Here is a 22,219-nt window from a genome sequence, read left to right as displayed (position 1 = left end):
GTTGAATGGCCATATTTTTGACAGTTAGAGCATTGGAGGTTTAGGGACAAAGGGGCGAACCTCTCTATTCAGTCCCAAAGAATTTTTATTTTTCGTTGGTAGTTCCCGGTTTGTAAATTTTATTTTGACTATTTTAATATGTTTATTTGCATCCCTTCTACTTGGGACAGCATATAATTCCAAGTCATGTATGTTATTGTATCTTAGTTTAAGGGAGTCAATTAAGATTTGTTTTGATGGCAGCTCTTTTTCATCATTGTCTGGGAGCATTACTGTGCCTTGTGTATAATTAAGTGTTTCATGGCTGGTTACTGTTACTTTTATTTCATTTATGTTGGTTATTTGTAGAAAAGTTGTTGATTGGGCTTTGGTTGTTGTTTGTATTAGCCATTCATTGTTTTTGATATGTCTACATTCCATGTCTTGTGTGGGGTGGTGTATATTTAATTTAATTTGTTCTCTAAAATGGCTGGTGAGATCTGTTTTTCTGCTTTTAATATTAAAAATCTGGACCAATTGTCTGGTCCAAAAATATGTTCAAAATGAACTAGTGTTGGATTTAGTCGATAGTTATTTCTTTTTAATTTTTTCACATTCATCGGTGATGAGCTGTCTTGTGTTGATGGGGTTTTAGGGGGATTACTTGTTTCTATTTTAGAGTTATTGTCCTTTATGTATGGTTCCAGTGTTACAATACTGGAGTTTACCAATTTGTTATTATTTGTTTCTTTTTCACTTTCTAGACTCTTCGAGTCTTTAGGGATTGATATTTTACTTGGAACAGGATGTTCCGTTGTACACTATTTATGTTAAGGAGATTCGGGAGAGACGTTCCATTAGTCATCGACTGTGCCAGAATTTTACCATCATGGGGTCCAGGGGTACTAATATCCTCAAGACTACTTTGCACAAAAAGATATATATATATATAAAAAAAAAAAAAAAAAAAAAAAAAAAAAAAAAAATAAAAAAAAAAAAAATAAATCTTGAAAAGATATCGTTGGCTTTTTATGAAGTTGGATGTTCCACTAATGGCACAAGTGGGAACTGACTCCCAAATGTCGCGTCCTACCCTACCCCAAAGGGGATGGCACATCATGATTAGTATGGCCCAAGTGTAAGCAAAACCCGCTTGCTAGGATTGAGTGTATTGTAATAATACAGTCATCCCCATCCTAATCACAATATGGGCTAACCGGACAGAAAGCCGAGAGTCCTATTCCTAGAACCAGGCCCCCCTGGAATCCGTGGTCCAGCTCCACAGAATAGTTCCGCCTGAAAAACCAGGTCCGAACATTATCAGGTAGTTGATGGTTCTACCACAGTTCCCACTATTTAGCTTCAGATTCAACTTCACTCCATGCCATGATATGTTTTCCTATTTATTAATTTTGGTAATTTTGAAAAAAGTGGAAAAATCCACGAAATTATTCCTAAAGCGTATTTATATATATGTGGGACACTTGGGATCAAACTTAGGGAAAATAGATCCCTAGGTTCGAGAGCCCCCTCACCACGTCAAGGTGGTCCCAATTTGAGGGGGACTTTGTGACAGAAAATGTAGGGAAAAACTCTCCCTCAATTTCAAAACAAACTACAGTATATCAGTAAATGAATACAAATCTGAATCTATTACTGAGAACATGCAAAGCCACTACAGTGCTGCCACTCAATAAATTGTATCAATTTCTCAGCTATTCTAAGGAAAATGAGACTTTTCCATGATACAGTATTGGAAAGCACGCAACTCTTTTCTCAAAAGACTACCCACTTCTTGCTTGTAATGTCAAGGAGTTTATATTCTTTAATGACAAAAATACATGAAAAATCAGAGCAGTCTTTCAACATTATTTATCTGACAAAATATCAATATATATTATGTTTTCGTATTTGTAGCTTGAATATATGATGTCTTCATGGCTGAAAAATAACACCATAAATAACAAAAAATTTGATTATGTCATGCAACAGAAATAGTACTATAAAAAAATATAACTGTGCCACACTAGTAAAGTTCATGATCAGTACTATTACTGAATTTTACAAAGTTCATGATCAGTATTATATAATGAATTTTACTATTATCCAACATATTTATGAAATGCAGAATAATATATATAGCTAATGCACCTACAGCATGAGAATGATGCATCAATACAAAAAGTATTAAATTATATTTTCTGGAAAAGCAGTTTTTTCATTTAGTTATTTTTATTACCAAATAGTTTAATGAAATTACTGAGTCACATTTTGAGACTAACAGGGGTTGCTTCAAGGATATGTGAATGTAAAGTTGAGGAAGTTGATGGGCAAGTGGGAAGAGACCAAGAGCAAATGAAAAACAACACAGAGCGATGCAAGAAGGAGATGACAGGTTGCTGAATGCAAGGCACACTGTAAACAGTGCCCTTTAGTGGTCAGAAATTATGTAAAACTATTAGACTCAGGGTAAGAGACATGGCGGGCATCAATGTCATTCAGGGTAAGAGAAATGGCGGGCATCAATGTCATTTTATACTAAGTGAATTTATTATTAGAGTGAAAGTTAACAATGCATAATTTGCATATCCCATTGGAAAAAACATTACTTTCCAAGGTGACAACATACTGTTACTGGCTGAGGGACACTTTCAACATAGCTTATTCACACAAGTAGCAAAAGCTATAGCATAAAACAGGAGGACACAAAGAGGCACATAAGGATGCTTATCTTCCTGTAGTTTAAGTTGGATCCAGCAGTGCCTCCTATCAGAAACTGTGAGGTAACCAAAGGGTTACAAATATTAGGCTCATACACAAATGCTTAAGATTTAAAGTTGATATGTATAGGGTTCAACTTCAAAAATAGTTTCCACTATACATCTTGACTAACATTTAGTACCATGAGTTTAACTGCCCTATCAGACAACCCCATCAATCTCCCCATCAGGGAGAATAAAGAACTGTGACTTCATTTAGGAGCAAGTGGACCAAAACCTAACATATTACTTTGCAGTATTTAAGTACACCCCAATAGGAATCCCACATATCCAATAAACCTCTAAATATGCAGCACAGAATCAGTGACAGATGCACTGTCAGTAAGTTCTCATATGTAAAGTCAGAAAATTCCAAGTGGACACCACATGAGAACAGCAAAATGTAATATTTTCTTGGAATAAAAATCAGTACCAAAGGGACCAGTAATGTTTAAATCAGCAATGGTAAACAGACGGGCAGATTTCCCCTTTAGCTTAAGAATGGGTGCAACAGGTTGCTTATGCCAATACTGTATGAACTTTTCAAAGGATGATACCAGTCTCTACACTCATATGCATAAGAAAAAGTTTACCAAAATGACAGAGAGAAATTACATAAGGAAATTTACTCTTTATAACATTAAGGAAAATTCTACGCAAACCCTTATTTGCAAGATCCTCTTCCAAAAAGGGGTTCAGTTCAAACAATGAAAATCCTTAGGAAAGGGATTCAACACTAGTCTACGCAGCAATTTCTTGGCAAACACACGTACAAAGCACACAAGTCTTAGATTTATTCAACTAACAGCAAGAAAAAAGAATGAGCCTTCAAAACATTTTTAAACATCACAACCCAGGGAACAATATGTAAGGCATTATTGAATTAACTCCTTTGTTCAAAATTAAAAACAGGAGAGGATTCAGAATACACACACACACCTATATCTTCATCACCCTAATAGGAATCATCCACAGACATCTCACAGCCCTTTTTATCGGGAGTTAGTGTTGCAGACAGCCATAACCAACCTTGCATTGTGTGCCTAGATGAAATAAGCTAGACAGCATATGACCTTCAAGAAATGGAGCCGCAGGATTATTCTTACCTAGGCAGTGGTATCACACACTAAGAAAAGTAAAACTTTGAATCTCTAAAATCCTAGCAGCCACAAACATTTTCCACCTAACATGATTTCCCTTCTCTTGTCAACCACAAAAGACACATCAAAGTAGTGACCTGGCAAGAAGATTATCAAATAAAACACAAGCACCAGTACTCTACATTAATCACCAAATGAGTGAACTTCAACACCAGAAGACAACTACTTTCTATTAAGAAAGTACTGTAATAACAAGGAATCTTCCAAGTCCTATACAAATCTTGACTCTTAATCCACCTCCGAAACTTACCAATATACTGTTAATATGGGGCAATGCTTCATCCCAGTCAAAACCATGATGCCATACATCTTGAAATAGGATTTTAGCAAACATAGTAAAATGGGCTCTATGAACAAGGGGTCAAAGGGCCAGAATATAAAACTAAAAAATTAGAAGCAATCAGTAGTAGTAAGCAACAAACTTATAAATCAAAGATTTAATGTTAGAACTTCACTTAAACAAAAACTCAGCCATTTACGAGATTATACTGCCATTCCTCAACAACTTATGAATAAAGATAAGATTCAAGATATTGCTTACTAGTAGCATTTAACAGGAACAGACTGCTCCTAATTCCAATGGGAACATGGACACAGGTCGACCATCACTAATCTGGCATCATTGGGACCTGCAGGCTACCAGATTAGCGATTTTGCTGGATTACAGGCTGGTTAGGTTAGAATACAGTACACTTAAGCCAAGTTAACCAAGTTAATAAGGAAAAAATATATATTAAATGAAAATCAAGCAAAATTTTAATGAAGCACAGGCAAAACAAATGGTACAGGTGATTCTGATGACTTACACAAAAAAGTTCATCACTGCCGCATCCAAAGTGAAGAGCCGTAATTTGCAACTAAGCACATTTACATGTTAGGTGAAGAGCTGTCAGGATTCGTATTTTCTTCATCTTGGATTTTTTTTATACCTATGCTATTCTCATTTATATTTTTATTGTATTTTCTAATTTTTATTTTTACAATCCAAAAGATAATCGCAATCGTTAGCACAGGATACATACGAATGCACAAACTCATTCACTGGTGTCGGAGAACTTGCTACAGCTTGTTTTGGTTCATGTTATTATGCCTGTGATTTTTTAAATTTATATTTTATGCTTTCTCATTTTTATTTTTACTGCATTTTACCATTTTTTATTATCACAGTCTAGAAGATAAATGCAATCGTGTGTGTAGGTAGGTACAAATGTAAAAGCTCATTTGCTGGAGTCAGAACTTGTTATGGCTTGTTTTGGTTCATATTCTTGTGCTTATGATTTTTTAACTTTATATTTTATGCAATTCTAATTTATAATTTTATTGTATTTTCTCATTTTTTATTTTTACAACCCAAAAGATAAATGTAATCATGTGCGTAGGGTACACACGAATGCAACAACTCATTCTCTGGTGTCAGAGAACTTGCTCGTGTTGTTAGGCTTATGATTTTTTAAATTTATATTTTATGCTATTCTCATTTTTATTTTTACTGTATTTTCTCATTTTTTATTTTTACAACCCAAAAAATAAATGGAATCGTGTGTAGGGTACATACGAGCACACAATCTCATTCGCTGGCATCGGAGAACTTGCTACAGCTTGATTTGTTTCATGTTGTTTGGTTTATGATTTTTAAAATTTTATTTTATGCTGTTTTCAATTATAATTTTACTGCACTTTCCCATTTTTTTAATTTTTACAACCAAAAAGATAAACGCAATCATGTGCATAGGGTACGTACAAACGCACAAATTCATTCACTGGCATCGGAGAACTTGCTACAGTTTGTTTTGGTTCGTGTTCTTATACTTAAAGTTTTTTAAATTTATATTTTATGCAATACTCATTTATATTTTTATTGTATTTTTCTCATTTTTTATTTTTACGACCCAAAAGATAAATGAAATCGTGTGCGTACGGTACGTAAGCACGCACAAATTCATTTGCTGGTGTCGGAGAACTTGGTACAGCTTGTTTTGGTTCATATTGTTTGGCTTATGATTTTCTTATTTATATTCTCATTTATATTTTTATCGTATTTTCTCATTTTTTATTTTTACATCCTAAAAGATGAATGTAATCATGTGCGTAGGGTACATATGAGTGCACAAGTTCATTCACTGGCGTTGGAGAACTTGCTACAGTTTGTTTTTGGTTGGTGTTGTTACCCTTATGATTTTCTTATTTATATCTTATGCTTTTCTCATTTATATTTTTACTGCATTTTCTAATTTTTGTTTTACAACCCAAAAGATAAATGCAATCATGTGCATAGGGTACGTATGTACACACACAAGGTAGTGTCAACAAACAGTAGCAGCATGCTGCTGAAGTAACCCAGTAAATTTTAAATTTCGCCATCCAAAATTAGTGCTGGATTAGTGACGGTCGTCCTACATTTCATAATCCTCTGAAAATTACAGTTCTTCCAAATGAAGCAATGTACAGGCAGTCCCCCGGTTATCGGCGGGGGTTCTGTTCCTGACAGCGTGATGATAACCGAAAATCACCAATAACCGAAACACGAATATTGGCGCTTACTGGCACTGATAAGCAGGGATTGGCGCCGATCCTTGGTTATTGGCACTTACTGGCACTGATAAGCAGGGATTGGCGCCGATCTTTGGTTATTGGCGCTGATAAGCGGATATCGCCACATATCAGCACCGAAATTCCAATTATTGTCATCACTATACAAGTGCCATAAAACCGGATTGCTGATAACCAGGAACTGCCTGTATACTATCCAAAAGAAATAATGAATGAACAGAGTTTAAGATGCAACCAAAACCTTCTCAACTCAAGTTTGAGGTTAGGTCTAAGACCACCTGAACCTAGATAAACAAACAACAAATTATGGCTACGAATAACAGAAATGGACAAACAAACAATTTATGCAGCCACAGGAAAACAACTTATCTCACACTGGATCAATTTAAAACCTTAGTTGATAGGAAACAATCTAAAAAATGAAAACACAAAGACCCACAGTAACTAAAATTAACAAGTAAAATACTGTACTTGAAACACCTGCAAAAATAGAAAAATCAATTCATTAAATCACAAAGTACTTATACCTGTAATGCCCTTAGTATAAATCACAAAATCAATTTACTACAAATAAAGTGCCACAATGTCAACTTAGCCATTACCTCTATGAAGTCATAAGAACAATAAGAACAAAATGGAAAACCTTAAGTGCTGCACAATAACAAAGAAAAAGTGACAAGTGCAAAATCGTCTCAGGAATGATAAAAAGGGTGAAGAATCACAAGCATTTTCCAAGCATCACATTTATAATAAGTGTACTCAGGAGCAAAAAAATTGCAACCTATGAAAATAAAGCTTGAACAAAATATGATGACCAACCAGAAATAGTAACATATAAAGAAATCAACACTATGTCATATTTCAAGTGCAAGTAAAGAAAGGCTGGGCAAAAGAAAGAGAAAAAACATATTGTTACAGTGATTGTGAAAGTACTACAGTGTATGAATGAAATATGGCAAATTACAAAGTGAATTATGCATTACATACGATGAAATGAAAACATGAAGTAATGAACCATAACGAGAACAAACTACAGTACTACAATCTAGTAATAAAGTGTATGGATGAGAGAGAAAGAGAGAGAGAGAGAGAGAGAGAGATGAGGGGGGGGATCATGTCATTATGGCATTCTATGAGACTGTACTACAAAAGAAGTATGACAAAGTACAATTTAGAAAACATGCATATTTACAATTACCACATTAGCTTTTAACTGCATATAAGCCCTAACAGTGCCTCCTGCAGGCACATGTGCTAACCTACCCAAGTCACCTGTTCCTGCTTTTCTCCAGTGAAATAACATGTTTGAGATTATGCATGATGCACAAACAGGCTACACTAAAATAATGCATTTGCAATGTGACAACATTTTCTTGGAAAAATATATATACCTACATATATATATATGACTATTTATCACATCACTGATTCATATACATCAGAAAGCATAAACGCCCTTTAATATCCACTGGTTGGTTCGAAGTAATAATATTATATGTGCCATCAAGGGGACTTTTAGGTGATATAAGTTCATCGTTTCGCGGATAATTAGCGACGATTTGGGAATCAGATTTACAGTGACACACTCAACCAAACTAGTGTGTCACTGAAGTCCTGGATTCCCGCCCGTCGCTGGTTCGATCCCACGACGGTGACTTATTATCACCTGTAAAAATTCCCTTCGCAAATATATATGAAAATATACTTCCGAGGTAGATGAATTGATATTAAAGGACGTTTGTAGCTTTGATTATATATATATACAGTACAATACACAACCACACACCCTCAAAAAATAATTATATATATATACAGTGAACACTTATTCGTGGGGGGATGCGTATTTCACACTCCCTAATTGCTAAAACCGCAAATACTTAAAACCCCCTCTAAAAACACTTAGAACTGCCATTTTGATAGTTAAACACAAGAAAATCCTAAAAATGCTTATACCTGGGTATTTTTTTAATAGTTTTATCACAAAAAGTGCATTTATTCATGAAATGGTATGAAAATACAGTAATTAGTGAATATTTCTGTGAAAATACCACAAATGGGCAAATTTTCCCATGAATACGCTAGATATGTTCCATGAGAACCCATTTAATGCATGAGTCCTCGAATCATGAGAACACGAATACGGAGGGTTTACTTGTATATATATATAATGTAAAAACTGAATCACGAAAATATGGAACGTGATGAATATATAAACAAAGACAAAATCCATGAAAGGAAAGGGAAACAATGGAGTACTGCAGTACTCCACTGTTTCCCTTTCCTTTGTGGATTTTGTCTTTACACCTGTGTGTATGTATGTATGTATGTATATATATATATATATATATATATATATATATATATATATATATATATATATATATATATATATATATATATATATATATATATATGCTATATTTATACTCTTGTACTATCTTTCATTTAGTTCACTATTCATACAAAGGTACAATAAGGATTCAATCCTCAAATGCTTACAGTTTACTACAAGGAAATGAAAAACTGGGTGTAAATCAGAGGACTGAAAATGGCTTAGATGTAAACTTGAAACCGGTCAGTATTTACACTGTTTTTCCTTTCCCTGTGATGACATGGGACACAAATCATGTGTCAGAGTCATGAATATACCCAAAGACCTTACATTTTTAATCCTCAACAGTTTAGGTTTTTTACACATTAAACCCATCCTTTTCCCATCGAAAAAAACTATACACTAATATGAAAATATGAAAATATTGTATAATTCCTGTAACTATAAATTCATTCAGCGGGATATGAAGTAAAAAAAAATACATTACAGTACTGAAGTGATGCTGGAAGACTATTTAAACCATCATGCACTAAAGCACATCCAGATTTCATAGTAAATCCTTCATAAATCTATATGCATATTCATGTAAATTACCTCTAAAAATGCTGACAGTAAATTCAATGACTTTAAAAAAAAAACTTTTTTGAGATAATATTACAAACCCAAAGTTATCATCAGATTACGGAGGAATAACAACTTCACCCTGACGTCCGTAATCAACTGAAGATCATCTTAAAAACTGGTGGGTAGAATTTTTTTAGCTTTTATATATATTTCAATAGCATTTTTATGCATTATAGTGCATTATGGCCAATGCGTTTGGCTCTTTCCTCAGACAAAAATGGGGGATTACTCTGCTTTACCTGATTCACAAAAATGTTTGCCATTCTTGTACTGTTACTTTTCGATTATTAGAATTTATAAACTTTGTGTAGCACTACCCTTCAGTCACACTTGGAAAGTTACAAACTATTCCCTTTGAAAGTTCCTTAGTTATCCTTTCCTTTCCCTAGTTGCTACTGAGGCAGCTATTCCTATTCCTTAATGTGTGCTGTGGTATTCCCATAGCTTATTAAGAAAATAAAATATCCAGGTGAGATAATAATCAAAGCCTTTGGAACAGCCATCAGTGACAGAAGACAGTTGCTACTACTGTATTTACATAAACTGAATAAGTTTCCTTTTAATTTCTTGAGATTTGAGATTCAATTAGCTTTTTGTTGCAACGAACCTAGTGTAAACAGTAAACTACACTTGCTTTCTGCAACAATTTTTTTAAGATAAAATGCTGTTGCCTTTTTAAAATTATACTTTCATTACTCACATATACAGCCACACAAAACATTGTTTTCACTGTCCTTAAAGTTACGGCCTCTTTATGTCTGCATGGCTCTTATGTCCCTTTATGCTTTTTATTTTTTGTTGCATCTTTAATTTAATTTTATTCATTATTATTCCTCTTTGCTACAGCATTTGAACGCAAAGCTAATATATCATGTCCATTTTGGATTATAGTTGTGTCTATTTGCACTACATTTTAGCTACATCTAACCAGCTTCAACCTGCATGCTTGAAGAGCCTGTCTTAGCAAAACTCAATAAAAAAAAAAATGGTGACTGTACCCATATGAAAATGAATCACAGATGGCTATGCTCTCCATTTCTCTGTCTTCAAGATCAAATCCACATGCTAAGATGTTTTAAGTTTAAATGGTGTACTTAGCTCCATGAAGCTATTTGACTATTAATGCTAGGATGCAAATTTACAGTAGCCTAAATAAGTGATATATATTATCATGGCTAAATTATGGATATATATTTTAGTGCACTAAAATGTCTTTCAGCACAACCCATTTTATATCAATTATTAATATGAAACAGTTTAACAAGACCATGTGTTTGCCAAAAAAAAAAAAAAAAAAAAAAACTAAGTACTGACGATATGTTCTTCCACAGATTGAAGGTCCAAGACTTCAAAAGAAGGGCTCCCTCGTCAGTGCAGAAACCTCCGTATAAATACCATTATTTGTTTGTGATACCTCAAAAGTATCTTGTACACCATATCTTATGGTGATATTTGTAAGTGCAGCGCTGCAGATAATTCTGTACAATTCCAAGTACAGACTTGTGATGCTTTTAAAATAATGTCTTTTGGTCTGAGGAACAAAGTAATGACCCAAAGGAACAATAAGAGACATGAGGCAAAAATTCTGGGTAATAATAATAATGTTGAAAGGTTTTCAAGTTTGAATGAAACTTACGCCTGAATAAATGGGAAATGTCTAGGAAGAGCTGGGAGAAGCATTGCAGTAGATCAGGCAGAGGGAAAAGACATACACCGTTCAAAATATTTTTTTTTAAATACCTCAGGTGATTCCTTTAGCTTTCTCTTGCCAATTTATGAAAAAGATAACTGGTGAGTACAACTTAAGCACTATAAAAAGTTTATATAGTATTCATAATAATAAAACGGAGAAAATATTCAAGGTAATAAAATGGAGGAGAAAAAGATATGTACCACACATAGACAATTTGCTCTTAACTACTGATAAATGAACTCAGACTTAAGTCTGAGAAACCATTACTGAAATCAAATCTCTACTTCACAACATAAGCGAATTTATGAGAAATATAACAATTTTAATTTATTAACGACTTTATACCATGGGTTAAGGATATAAAGCTCAACCTTTTCTTCTTTACAACATAATTTTAAAGATGAATTAACAATAACTGGTAATTTTCTTTAACAGTTATAAACTGAGGTACACGTACAGTACTACCAAAAAGTTACAATCTCTATTTTGCATATATCCATCTTTTACTTAAATGCTGATGACTAAAAAGTAACCTTCTTTCATCCTTCCTTCATTTCATAAGAGAATTCTATGTTATTCTTCACTAATAATAATAATAATAATAATAATAATAATAATAATAATAATAATAATAATAATAATAATAATAAAGTATTAAGACCTGCAAATAGAAATAAGAAGGATATGGGATATGCCAGTGGAAATTTTACCCATAATCATAATCATAGGAACACTAGGCACGATCCCAAGATTCCTGAAAAGGGATCTAGAAAAACTAGGACTCATGTAGAAGAGCGTGCTATTAGAAACAGGGCGCATAGTGAGAAAAGTGATGGACTCCTAAGGAGGTAGGATGCAACTTGGAAGCCCACACTATAAATACCACCCAGTCAAACTGGATGACTGAAATTAAAAAATAATAATAATACAGTAATTATTATTATTATTATTATTATTATTATTATTATTATTATTATTATTATTATTATTATTATTATTACTATTATTATCCAAAGGAAGAAGACCCTCTTTGAGGCAAGTTTTGTTGAATAAAATGGCTACATTTTGCAAATTGATTTTTTACTGAGTTTTCTTAATTCTTCTAATAATTCGCTTTTCCTGCACATCAATATTAGTCAATAATTGTCCAATGCTCATATTTTGATGGATGAAACAGCGTATTTCTTACAGATGAAATTCTTTATTAAATGCAGCCATTTTATTCAACAAAACTATTATTATTATTATATATTTTGACAAAATGGGACATACAGTCTCCATATTCTGTGATTTGTATTTCAAATTGCTTATTTGGATGATGTTCACAAACTGGAGATGATTTTATTTATAAATTTACTACAATTAGTTAACTACCTAAAAAAAAAGTTTTTGAAACTATGACAAAGTAAATGAGACAGAAGCTTTAATGCACTTTGCTACAGGAGCCATCATTTTGGAAAAGCCAGATATCTTTACAAAAACTCATCTTACTCAAGTTTTATCATCAGAACAAAGGCACTTAGGTTATATAACACCTTCCATTTTATTGGAAAGTTTTCTATCCAGCGCAAAATCTTCCAATGGTGAAAATCTGTGCATTAGGAAAATCTAGACATTTACATTACTTAAATACAAACTTATTATTTGTTATGCTATGCTGATCAGCATGATGGGTCTTATCAAGGAGCATTACCATGAAAAGAAAAGTCTCGAGCTTTCCTGTCTGGAATGCATCCATTACTAGAGGACCACTTTCAATGTCACACTGTCATCTAGTTTTTTCAGGGATGGTACCACTGGATATTAGATCTAACTAAAAGCTATGATTCCATAGCTAAAGGTCCACAAGAGCTAATGACATTGTGACAGTAAGTAAAAGAGATCAATCTAATGAGAAATACTGTACTCACTACAGAACCAAATTGAAGACTTCTATTTCTAACTACTGACTCTATTGTTATTCAACAGAACATTCAGGTACTAGTATTATCATTATTATTACTATTATACAGTGGATATTTTGCCATGATGGTTTTATACCTCCATGGCTATTTGGTGCTGAGTTCCAGCATGCATGTGCAGTTGTTTCCTTGTTTAACTTGTTTCCATCAAAGCAATCAGCCAGCACGCTATTTTATCCACTGTTTTACCATGTTATACACCTACTGCCAGAAAGTGTTGCATTCAAGTGGATCAAGCTCTCTGTAATACTAGTGATTCTAAACTGTCATTCACTAACATTATGCTAACCTAGCCTAGACATAGGGTTTCCTATTCAGATAAATGTCCCCAACACTATCAAGTACTGTAATGGAAAAATCACTCATTCATTACTTTAAACCTTTTCATTCATCTTTTTCTATCAAAAAGGATGTGTAAGATTGAGATGAAATAGTGAAATACAGCACTGTTTATATATCTTGGTGGCACACACAAATCAAAAGTAATTTCATTAAGAATTTTCCATATTTGCTATGAATTATGAAAATCAATAATCTAAAAGCCTTTTATGTTTCACAAATACACACTGTATATTTAGAGTCAATACAAAACATGCATGTAATTAACTTTTGCAGCACTAACTAGCAAGTCTACCTATCACAATTAACTGCACCTGCACCACACTAATACTATACTTGTACCAGAATATCTATTAAACTAAATGAAATTTTTCTGAAGAAATAATGAAATACAGTGCAATAATATACAAACAGTACAACATTGCAAGTGCATGCATGTATGTTTACATGACAAATTGTGTCTCACTGCTTTATGCAGGGAACAAATTGCATATTGCATACTAAGATGTCAAGAAAGAAACAAGATACACATAAAATCACAAATATTATATCAAAACCTGTATGACAATGTGTGTACAGTATATGTACATTAATAAGCTTTCAAGAAAGAAATAAGCATTATGCATGTAATAAACTTTTAATTGAAACTTTTATTGTATATACAACTTCTACAGGTGTATGTGCATTTATCTGTTGATCTTGTCTTTGGTATTGTAGACTCACACACACACATACATACATACATATGTACACACATACACTCTGCTAAACTGATATTAGGCATATAATAATCATAGTTAAATAGCAAATAAATTACCATACTAGCCAATTACATAGGCAGAAATGCACAGTGTCCAATAAGAATACAGCTGCAAATGCATACTGAAACTGAAGATCAAAAGCCTCATGGCAAAATATCTAAGGCCTAATAAGTATTAAATACTTTTATGATTATTACTACGTGTATTACAATAATAAGCAGTTTAATCAGCCCATCTAAAGTTGACAGATACTAAAGAATTGTTATGTAATTAGACAAACATTATTGGAAGTAGAATGAAACCTTGCATTAACAATCTCTTATGTGTTTGAAGTGTTTGTTGAAGCTGAATGTTTGAAACCAGTTTTTTAATGCATTTTAAGGAATGATATATAAAAAGAGCTTGCACTTGCATGAGACACGCAAATAACCTTACAATATCACAGAACCCTTATGTTCTGTAACAATTATCTTCAGCAATTTATGAACTAAGTGAGTACTATACAGTAGCAGCACTTGTGTACTGTAAATGGTAATTCAGATCATTCACAAGCATGCACTGATTGGTTGCATGCATGACAAATAATCTTCACCCTCATCTTTTAGCAAGTTTTAACTACCAGCTTGTTTAATAATGCAATGCTAAACCTTATCAATTCATGTCCATCTCAACCAGGCTAGTACTGTGCAGTATAGGGAAGTTTCTTGCCCAACACAGATTTGGTTCATAGCAAAGTGTCTTATGGCTATTGCAATCCGATACTGTGGAATACATTACTGCAAGACCATATTTTACCTGAACATATCCTTTATGTATTATTAAACAATAAAATGCAGTTTGGTCCAACTAAGGAATTGAATTTACAATTATACAAAGTTGAAACATGACAAGGATAAGAATTACAGCTACATTCTGGCTTATAAATTCAACTACAGTACTAACTTTACCATAGTGCAAGGAAAGCACCAATATACTTGATCCTTAAAAAGATTAACATCTCATTTTGAATATTCAGAAATGCTTAAGAATAAGTACTACAAATGCTGAAATTATTTAAAACTGAAACTGATGATACTAGATGAAGCGTTAAATTCTAACTACTTGCTTGCAAACTGTGCTGCACCACAATACTCACAGCTTAAACTGTTGTAAGAGATATTACCTACTTGAAGCAACTGTCATTGTGAGTCATATCAAAGCTTGGCATAACAACAATGCTTATACACGGCACTTACTCTTGTAAATACTGTAAATATAAAAACCATAACTAGTGAAACAGAGGCAATCATAATATCCGTCATTATTTGTATTTTAATGCTTCAATATTCCCCCAACACAAAATGTACCTTCAGATATTGAAAATATTAGTTTATTCTCACCTTTTGAATTGTAAAAGAAAGCATTATGAGACATGCAAGTTATACTTAAAATTACTATGGCGGAAATGTAACCACTGCACTGTAAGCTGTACCTCTTTTCTGTACCTGCAACCACTTTTGTGATCACACATTTCGACCTAGTTTAAATTTTCTATGAGGTGAATAAAATTTGAGGACATCAGCTGCCTATCCCTACACAAATATCTGCTTTGAAACAAAAAATTATTGTAAATTTTTTATTAAAAAATTCACCAACTCTTAAGAAGTAGATCATGTAACCTCTTAAAAAGAATTTTTCAAAAAATTTAACAGGACCAAAAAACCTTGAACCCAAGCTCCATAGTACATTCAAACAAAGTACATTACTATATAGTATTTCATGAGGAGCAACCTAAATGACTTTATACAATAGATAATAACTGTACTGTAGTAAGTTTGTCAATGCACTATTCTTTTTACAATAAAATGAGATTTTAGGGATATCAAATATTTCAACTTTTAGTCTTATGAAATAAAAAGCAATCAGATGTATGTTTCCACATTAAACATCTCATTTCAAAATATTTTTGCATCCACTAAAATTCATTGGTGCTGAACATCATACTTTCGTAAGAAAAAGCCACTGAACAATGGCCTATTTTAAACAACTGCACTGCTTTCCACACACTACTGCACTCTATACAGTGTAACCATCTAGCATAAAGGTGGCTGGTCCATTTTTATAGCACTGTATACGGTAATTACTTTAATTACTGTAACTGAAATTACCTGATTTGTGTTATGACATTCTTGGAGCCAATGTGTTTGGCATTAATACAATTATTGTATCAACTCATAATATATATATATATATATATATATATATATATATATATATATATATATATATATATATATATATATATATATATATATATATATAATACAAAACTCAAACTTATTCTTGTACAGTATTCTAAATAGCATATCCATATACTGTACATAAGTAGTGTAGTATCGATAAATTACTGTCTACTTCAAGAGAAGTTAATGAAATTATCTCATCATATTATTGTATATGGTAAAATCTCATACTTTGCTGCTGTTTTTATACCAGTATTGTTATATAATGTGTAGCACTGCAGTAACTTGAGCATCAAAAGTTGGGTTCTCCCTTTGCTATTGTTTTTTGCCAGTATTGGTGGCTTATAGAATCTCTCAGTGCATCAGCATAAAGATCAAGGGAAAATATAGGGTTTGTGCTTTGTCAAAGGATAAGAAATTCTGATGTGCTTTGTCAAAAGATGAGAAATCTGTGCTTTCTTTGCTCATATACTTGTGATATCAAAGGAACAATGTGTCTTTAACTTCTGCAATAAAATGGCATTTGTTTCAGTTCAAGTGGCCAACGATGGCAAGGAGATCATTGTAACAAATTGAAATCTCTATTAATGATCTTTAAAGGTTGTATAGGGACAAAATTTATAAAATTTTCAACTAAACTCTTCACCTAGTCTAATTTATATGCCTTGAAGATGTGAACTACTAGAATACATGTAGATTGTTATATAACTGCTTTACACTAGATTGTTACATAGACTGCTTTCATATTATTTAAATGCAATGTATATATAATTTGTTTGTATGAATACATAATCTAGGTCAAAATATTCATATTTATGATCTCAAGTACATTTAGAAAATGCACAAAGGTTCAAAAAACTTTTACAACTGAACAAAATAAATGAATTGAATCTCTAAAAATAATCATACTTACAACCAGAGTTCCCAAGAAAAATGGGCCCTCAGCTTCAAATGGACAAATATCTGGAGAGCATAGTGTTGGAAGAGAATACTCAAGTCAACTATCACACCATCTGACAAGTTCAGTGTTATGCAGTAAACAAGGGCAAGTCAAATTGCAAATGCATCTTCCCATAACAGTTGCATTTACTCAGAATGGCTAAGATATCTGTTGTATAAATGAATCAGAGAAGTTTTCAGAATGACTATGTATTCCTATGAAAAAATTACCCTATTTTATGTTTTAAAACTTAAAACTTGTGGTAACCCTTCCTCAATAATTCTTGTGAGATGTGAGGTCCAGCTAGTTCATTTCTTTCTCTAAGAGTTACTGTATGTATTGTATATAATCTCCACGTTGATGGAAAATCCAAGATACTTTGAGAAATAAAGAAATGTTAATACCAATGTAAACCTTGCATTTACTAGCTTAGCAAACTTTTAACATAAGATGAAATGGACATTCCATGGCAACTAGACCATGTCATATAATAACTCATGGTAGTTAGTTATGGAATGCAGACAATATGGCATACAAATGGCCAAAAGAAAATATCTATACTGTATAATAAACTTGTTGTATCAAAATGTATACAAGAATTATAAAATGCAAGATGTTTTAGTTTTGTAAATAATATTGCATTTAAAACATTCCACAGTGAGGTTCTTCAACTATGTGTTATATACTGTAATTCTGTACTCTTAATTACCATGCCACTATACACAAAATATTTACACCAAAATCTTACTTCCTTCTACCCTTTATGCTTCAAAATTCTTCAACCATTCCCTTTCATTGCTCAATATACTCTACATCAACAGTCTATTCAAAACCAGTTTCATATTCCAATGATGGGGTATCAAGACAGATTTTACCTTGATTCAAGAATAACACAAAACTATTACATATCAACACAGCTATCAGAAATCAAAATGATTTCAAATATCCTATAACTGTCATGTACTAACAACTAATATAGTAGAAAAATCCTCCAAAATTATAAAATGAATTTTATTGAAAATTGCACTTTGGATAATACATAATTACTGAGATTTTTTAACGTAATTCCACTGTGAAAATCCAAAAGATTTTCATTACAATCTTAGTTTACTCTGATGTTTGTTTTTGACAATACAATTATAAACATTAAAAACCTGAAATCCTCTTTTAGTGATATAAAAGAAAAAAAAAGTCTAATCCTAATCTGAGAATTAAAGTACAACTTTTAACTTTTGAATAGATGCTGTACAATGACATAAAAATAACCAAATGGTGATGCTATCTCTGGACTTTTTAACATTCAAGATAAAATCACACTCCTAGCATTCAAAGCATTCACATACAAAAATTATACTTCAACTGTATATTTCAACAAAGTTCATGCACTGCAAACAATAAGTAATTATTAAAACACAATGAATACACAAATTAACAGTTTCTTCATAACTTTCATACTTCATCCTCCTATTATATTTTAATATTAATATGACGTCCAGTAATGTCACACTAGAATATAAAGGATATTGTTAAAAAGTGCTAGTTTCCATTATACCAGACTACACGTTTGTTTATGTACTTTACTGTAAAAAAATGTATTGTCACCAGAGGGACTACAATGTCTAATGTACCCTTTGGAACACTGAAAAGTATGCAGTTAAATTTACATTACTCAAGTCAGCTGAAATTTACAGTTGACGATACTTGTCCCCAAAGATAAAATGCATTTGTTCTCTGCTAGCACCATCATGTCCAGTTACATGCTGTGTTGATTATCTGATGTTTTTTAACTGCATTGCTTTGTGTTTTCCTGTTTCTGCTAGCCCTTTACTGTTGTTAGAGAAGTGATATTCACCATCATAGGTGACAGACTATCAATGACTTTTTAACTTTTTTTCAGTGAAGTGATATATTCTGTACTAAATTTTTTTTTTCAAACCTTTGACTCTACTTTCAAGAGAGTGAAATGAAAGTAAAGCTCAAAGAATATTTTTCATTCAGTTATAGAAATCAGCACACTCTGTTAGGCACTGAATGATGATATGTAAACTTAATTTGACGTCAATTTTCTCTTTTGCTACATGTGAACTTTATATAACCATGTTTATTAGAATGAGAAAATAAATGTTAAAAAACTTTAGACGTGGCAGCTACGTTTAGGATTTTCAAATCTATATGCCTGTACCAGTGTATATAGAGTTATAGTGAATGAAGACAAATATATTACATGTCAACGCTAGATATTATACCGTCACATATAGTAACGCTACATTTTATATAGGTAGGAGCAAGAAACAGTACTCTTAGTCTTCTAATTCAGTCACTGACAAAACTGTAAGCTTACTTTCCCCAGCATCAAAAGTTAGTTGATACTGTTAGGCAAGTTTTAAGCATTTTAAGATCTAGAAAATGTTTAGACTTTTTCAAAGCAGTTTTAGATTTCCTTTTAAAACTTATATTGTATGAAGCTAACAAAATCTGATTAGTTTTCTTGTAAAGTATAAGAATTATGACTTCGCAGATTCCCAGATTCCCAAGTTATACTTCTATTTTATTTGTACAACATTAATTCTAAACTAAAATTGCCATACACATCCACAAAATAAAAACATACAAGACAAACTTCAATTACTAATTACAAATGCAGTTCAGGTAATGTGACACTTGCTGTGGCGTGCTTCTGGAGTTATCATCTTGGTTCCAGAAGCCTTGCTTTCATAACTTTTGCTGACTGAATCATCTTTGCGGCTCTCTGTATAAAGTCAACTATCTTATCAAACTTGTAAAAATCACTGAAACAGAGTCTACATACTGTAATGTCCAATGAACTTCATTTTAGGCAACAGTGAAATATAAATATAAGAAAAACTTAATTATAACTATAGAATACAATATTTCTGAGAATGTCTATAAATCATCATGTTGATAATGGCATCAATGACTTGCACATAGTCACAGAACAATATATTTGTGAATATTTGTGATTGCTCTTTTTGAACTACAGCTTAAAAAATAATGTACCCAAAAACCCTTAAAAGCTGAAATGCATATTGTCATAAAAAATGACAAGGAAAAAATACCTTTTGAAAAAGATATTAATTTTTTAGTGCAAACTCACTGCTCTATGATACTGTAACATGGTAAGCAGCTCACAGACACCCTAAAAAGGAGACTTTCACCTAATCAGGTAAGTACACCTTATGGGGTCATACACGAATTTGACATTAATGAAATTCCTTTGACTTGTAATTACATACAATACCTCTCAAATTAACTGATGTGAATAATCTTGGCCAATATACAAACAGCACAAAAAATTGGAGGCCATTTTTCAAACTGGCCATAAAACTCTTGAATCTGAATTGCAGCATTATAGTACAATAAAAGCAACAATAACTTGGCTATCTATCCATATCTAGACAATTATAAAAATTAAACAAACAGAAGGCTGTTAAAAAAAAATTACATACTGTAACTTAGATGTCTGAACAATTACTGGCTTTGGAAGTCAGCATACCCCAAAAATCTAAAAATTAAAGAAATGTTTATATAGGAAAAACAACTGTGAACAATTATTGGCTTTGGAAGTCAGCATACCCCAAAAACCCAAAAATTAGAGAAAAGTATATATAGGAAAAATACCATCTACAGAAATACTAAAGGTACCAATAATCAGTAAATAGCTAAATATGAATATACTGAGCACAGATGAGAAAAGCCAGGGGGACACCAAATCTGGCACACAAGCAACGGTTGTTCACTATGAGAAAAGAGCTTTGGAGACCAGATACACCTTCCTAACCAGGTGACATCGTCTTCTTTTTCTTCTCTTCTTGGACTCTGCTGAATGCAGGATTAGGCTTCAGTAAAGTACTGCACATAATAGGTTTGTGGTAAACAAACTAAAACTTTCCACTATGACAACTTCTTATTTTCATAAAGACTGGAATATATATATCTTTATACATACATACATACACATACAATATATATATATATATATATATATATATATATATATATATATATATATATATATATATATATATATATACAAGGAAAATCTCCAAAGGAATGAAAAGAGTAATTTTTCCACTGTATAAGATACAGGTAATAGAAGCAGCTGTGAAAATTCAAGGGCCATAATTTTAACTGCTATACCAAGGAAGGTGTATTATATAAACCTGAATAAAAAGAATGACCACTGACATAAGGATTGGCACGGGAAGAACAGTGTAGGGTTTAGACAAAACGATGTTGCATGGATCACGTGCTGTTTGTGAAACAGTTATGCAAGATGTTGAATTGTTTCATAAACAAGTGATCCACACACCACACATTGTCCAAGAAAAGGTTCATGATTGAACTGATTAACAGAAAATGTTTAGGAAGCATGGTATAAAACAAAGAGTTGTTGAAAGCAATTAAATGGTTTATGAAGGAATCAAAGTGTGTGTCAGAATACATAGGTGGGAGAGTGATTTGTTTGGTGTAAAAGTGAGGCTGCTGAACTTCTTCATAAATTGAGTGATGAGAGAAGTTCAAGAAAGGACAGAAGAGGTCGTTGCACAATTAAGGGATGAGATAACCAGTCATGAAGGGAAAGTGAAATGGTTGATATTTGGCAACAATAAAGTAATGATTGGGTATAGTGACAGAAACTGCAGAAACTGGTAAAAGAGTATGACAGTCTTTACAAGAGAAGAAAATTTATAAGAAAACAGAGCAATGAGTTAGCATAGACGGTGTAAGAAGTATCTGGTAAACAAAATGGTTAGTGATAGGATAAGAGGAGACACACAAAAGATTGGGAAAAACAGGGAGTCGCTATGGAAGCCAAGATTAGAGTGTAAGAAGGGACTGTTGTGCCAACTTTCCTGTATGGAAGTGAAATGTGGATGA

At 32.5% G+C, this 22,219-nt stretch overlaps 1 protein-coding gene across 6 annotated transcripts in view; it reads right to left on the bottom strand.

Moving 5' to 3' along the window:
- Positions 1-22,219, bottom strand: part of Sec15 (exocyst complex component Sec15) — a 97,445-nt gene that overhangs the window by 9,511 nt on the left and 65,715 nt on the right. For 2 of the 6 annotated variants that reach the window (XR_010853765.1, XR_010853768.1), the window contains exon 17: positions 19,307-20,069. The exons of 2 other annotated variants lie outside the window; for them this stretch is intronic. The gene's annotated coding sequence lies outside the window, so the exon portion shown is untranslated. Of the gene's footprint in view, positions 1-18,313; positions 21,158-22,219 lie in introns of those variants that run through there. 2 more of the 6 variants (XR_010853766.1, XR_010853770.1) reach the window with 2 other exon arrangements.

This window comes from Macrobrachium rosenbergii, chromosome 8 (assembly GCF_040412425.1).
Source record: "Macrobrachium rosenbergii isolate ZJJX-2024 chromosome 8, ASM4041242v1, whole genome shotgun sequence".
Taxonomy (NCBI): Eukaryota; Metazoa; Arthropoda; class Malacostraca; order Decapoda; family Palaemonidae; genus Macrobrachium; species Macrobrachium rosenbergii.
Note: the sequence above shows the minus strand (reverse complement) of the source record. Positions and strands in the feature narration are given on the sequence as shown.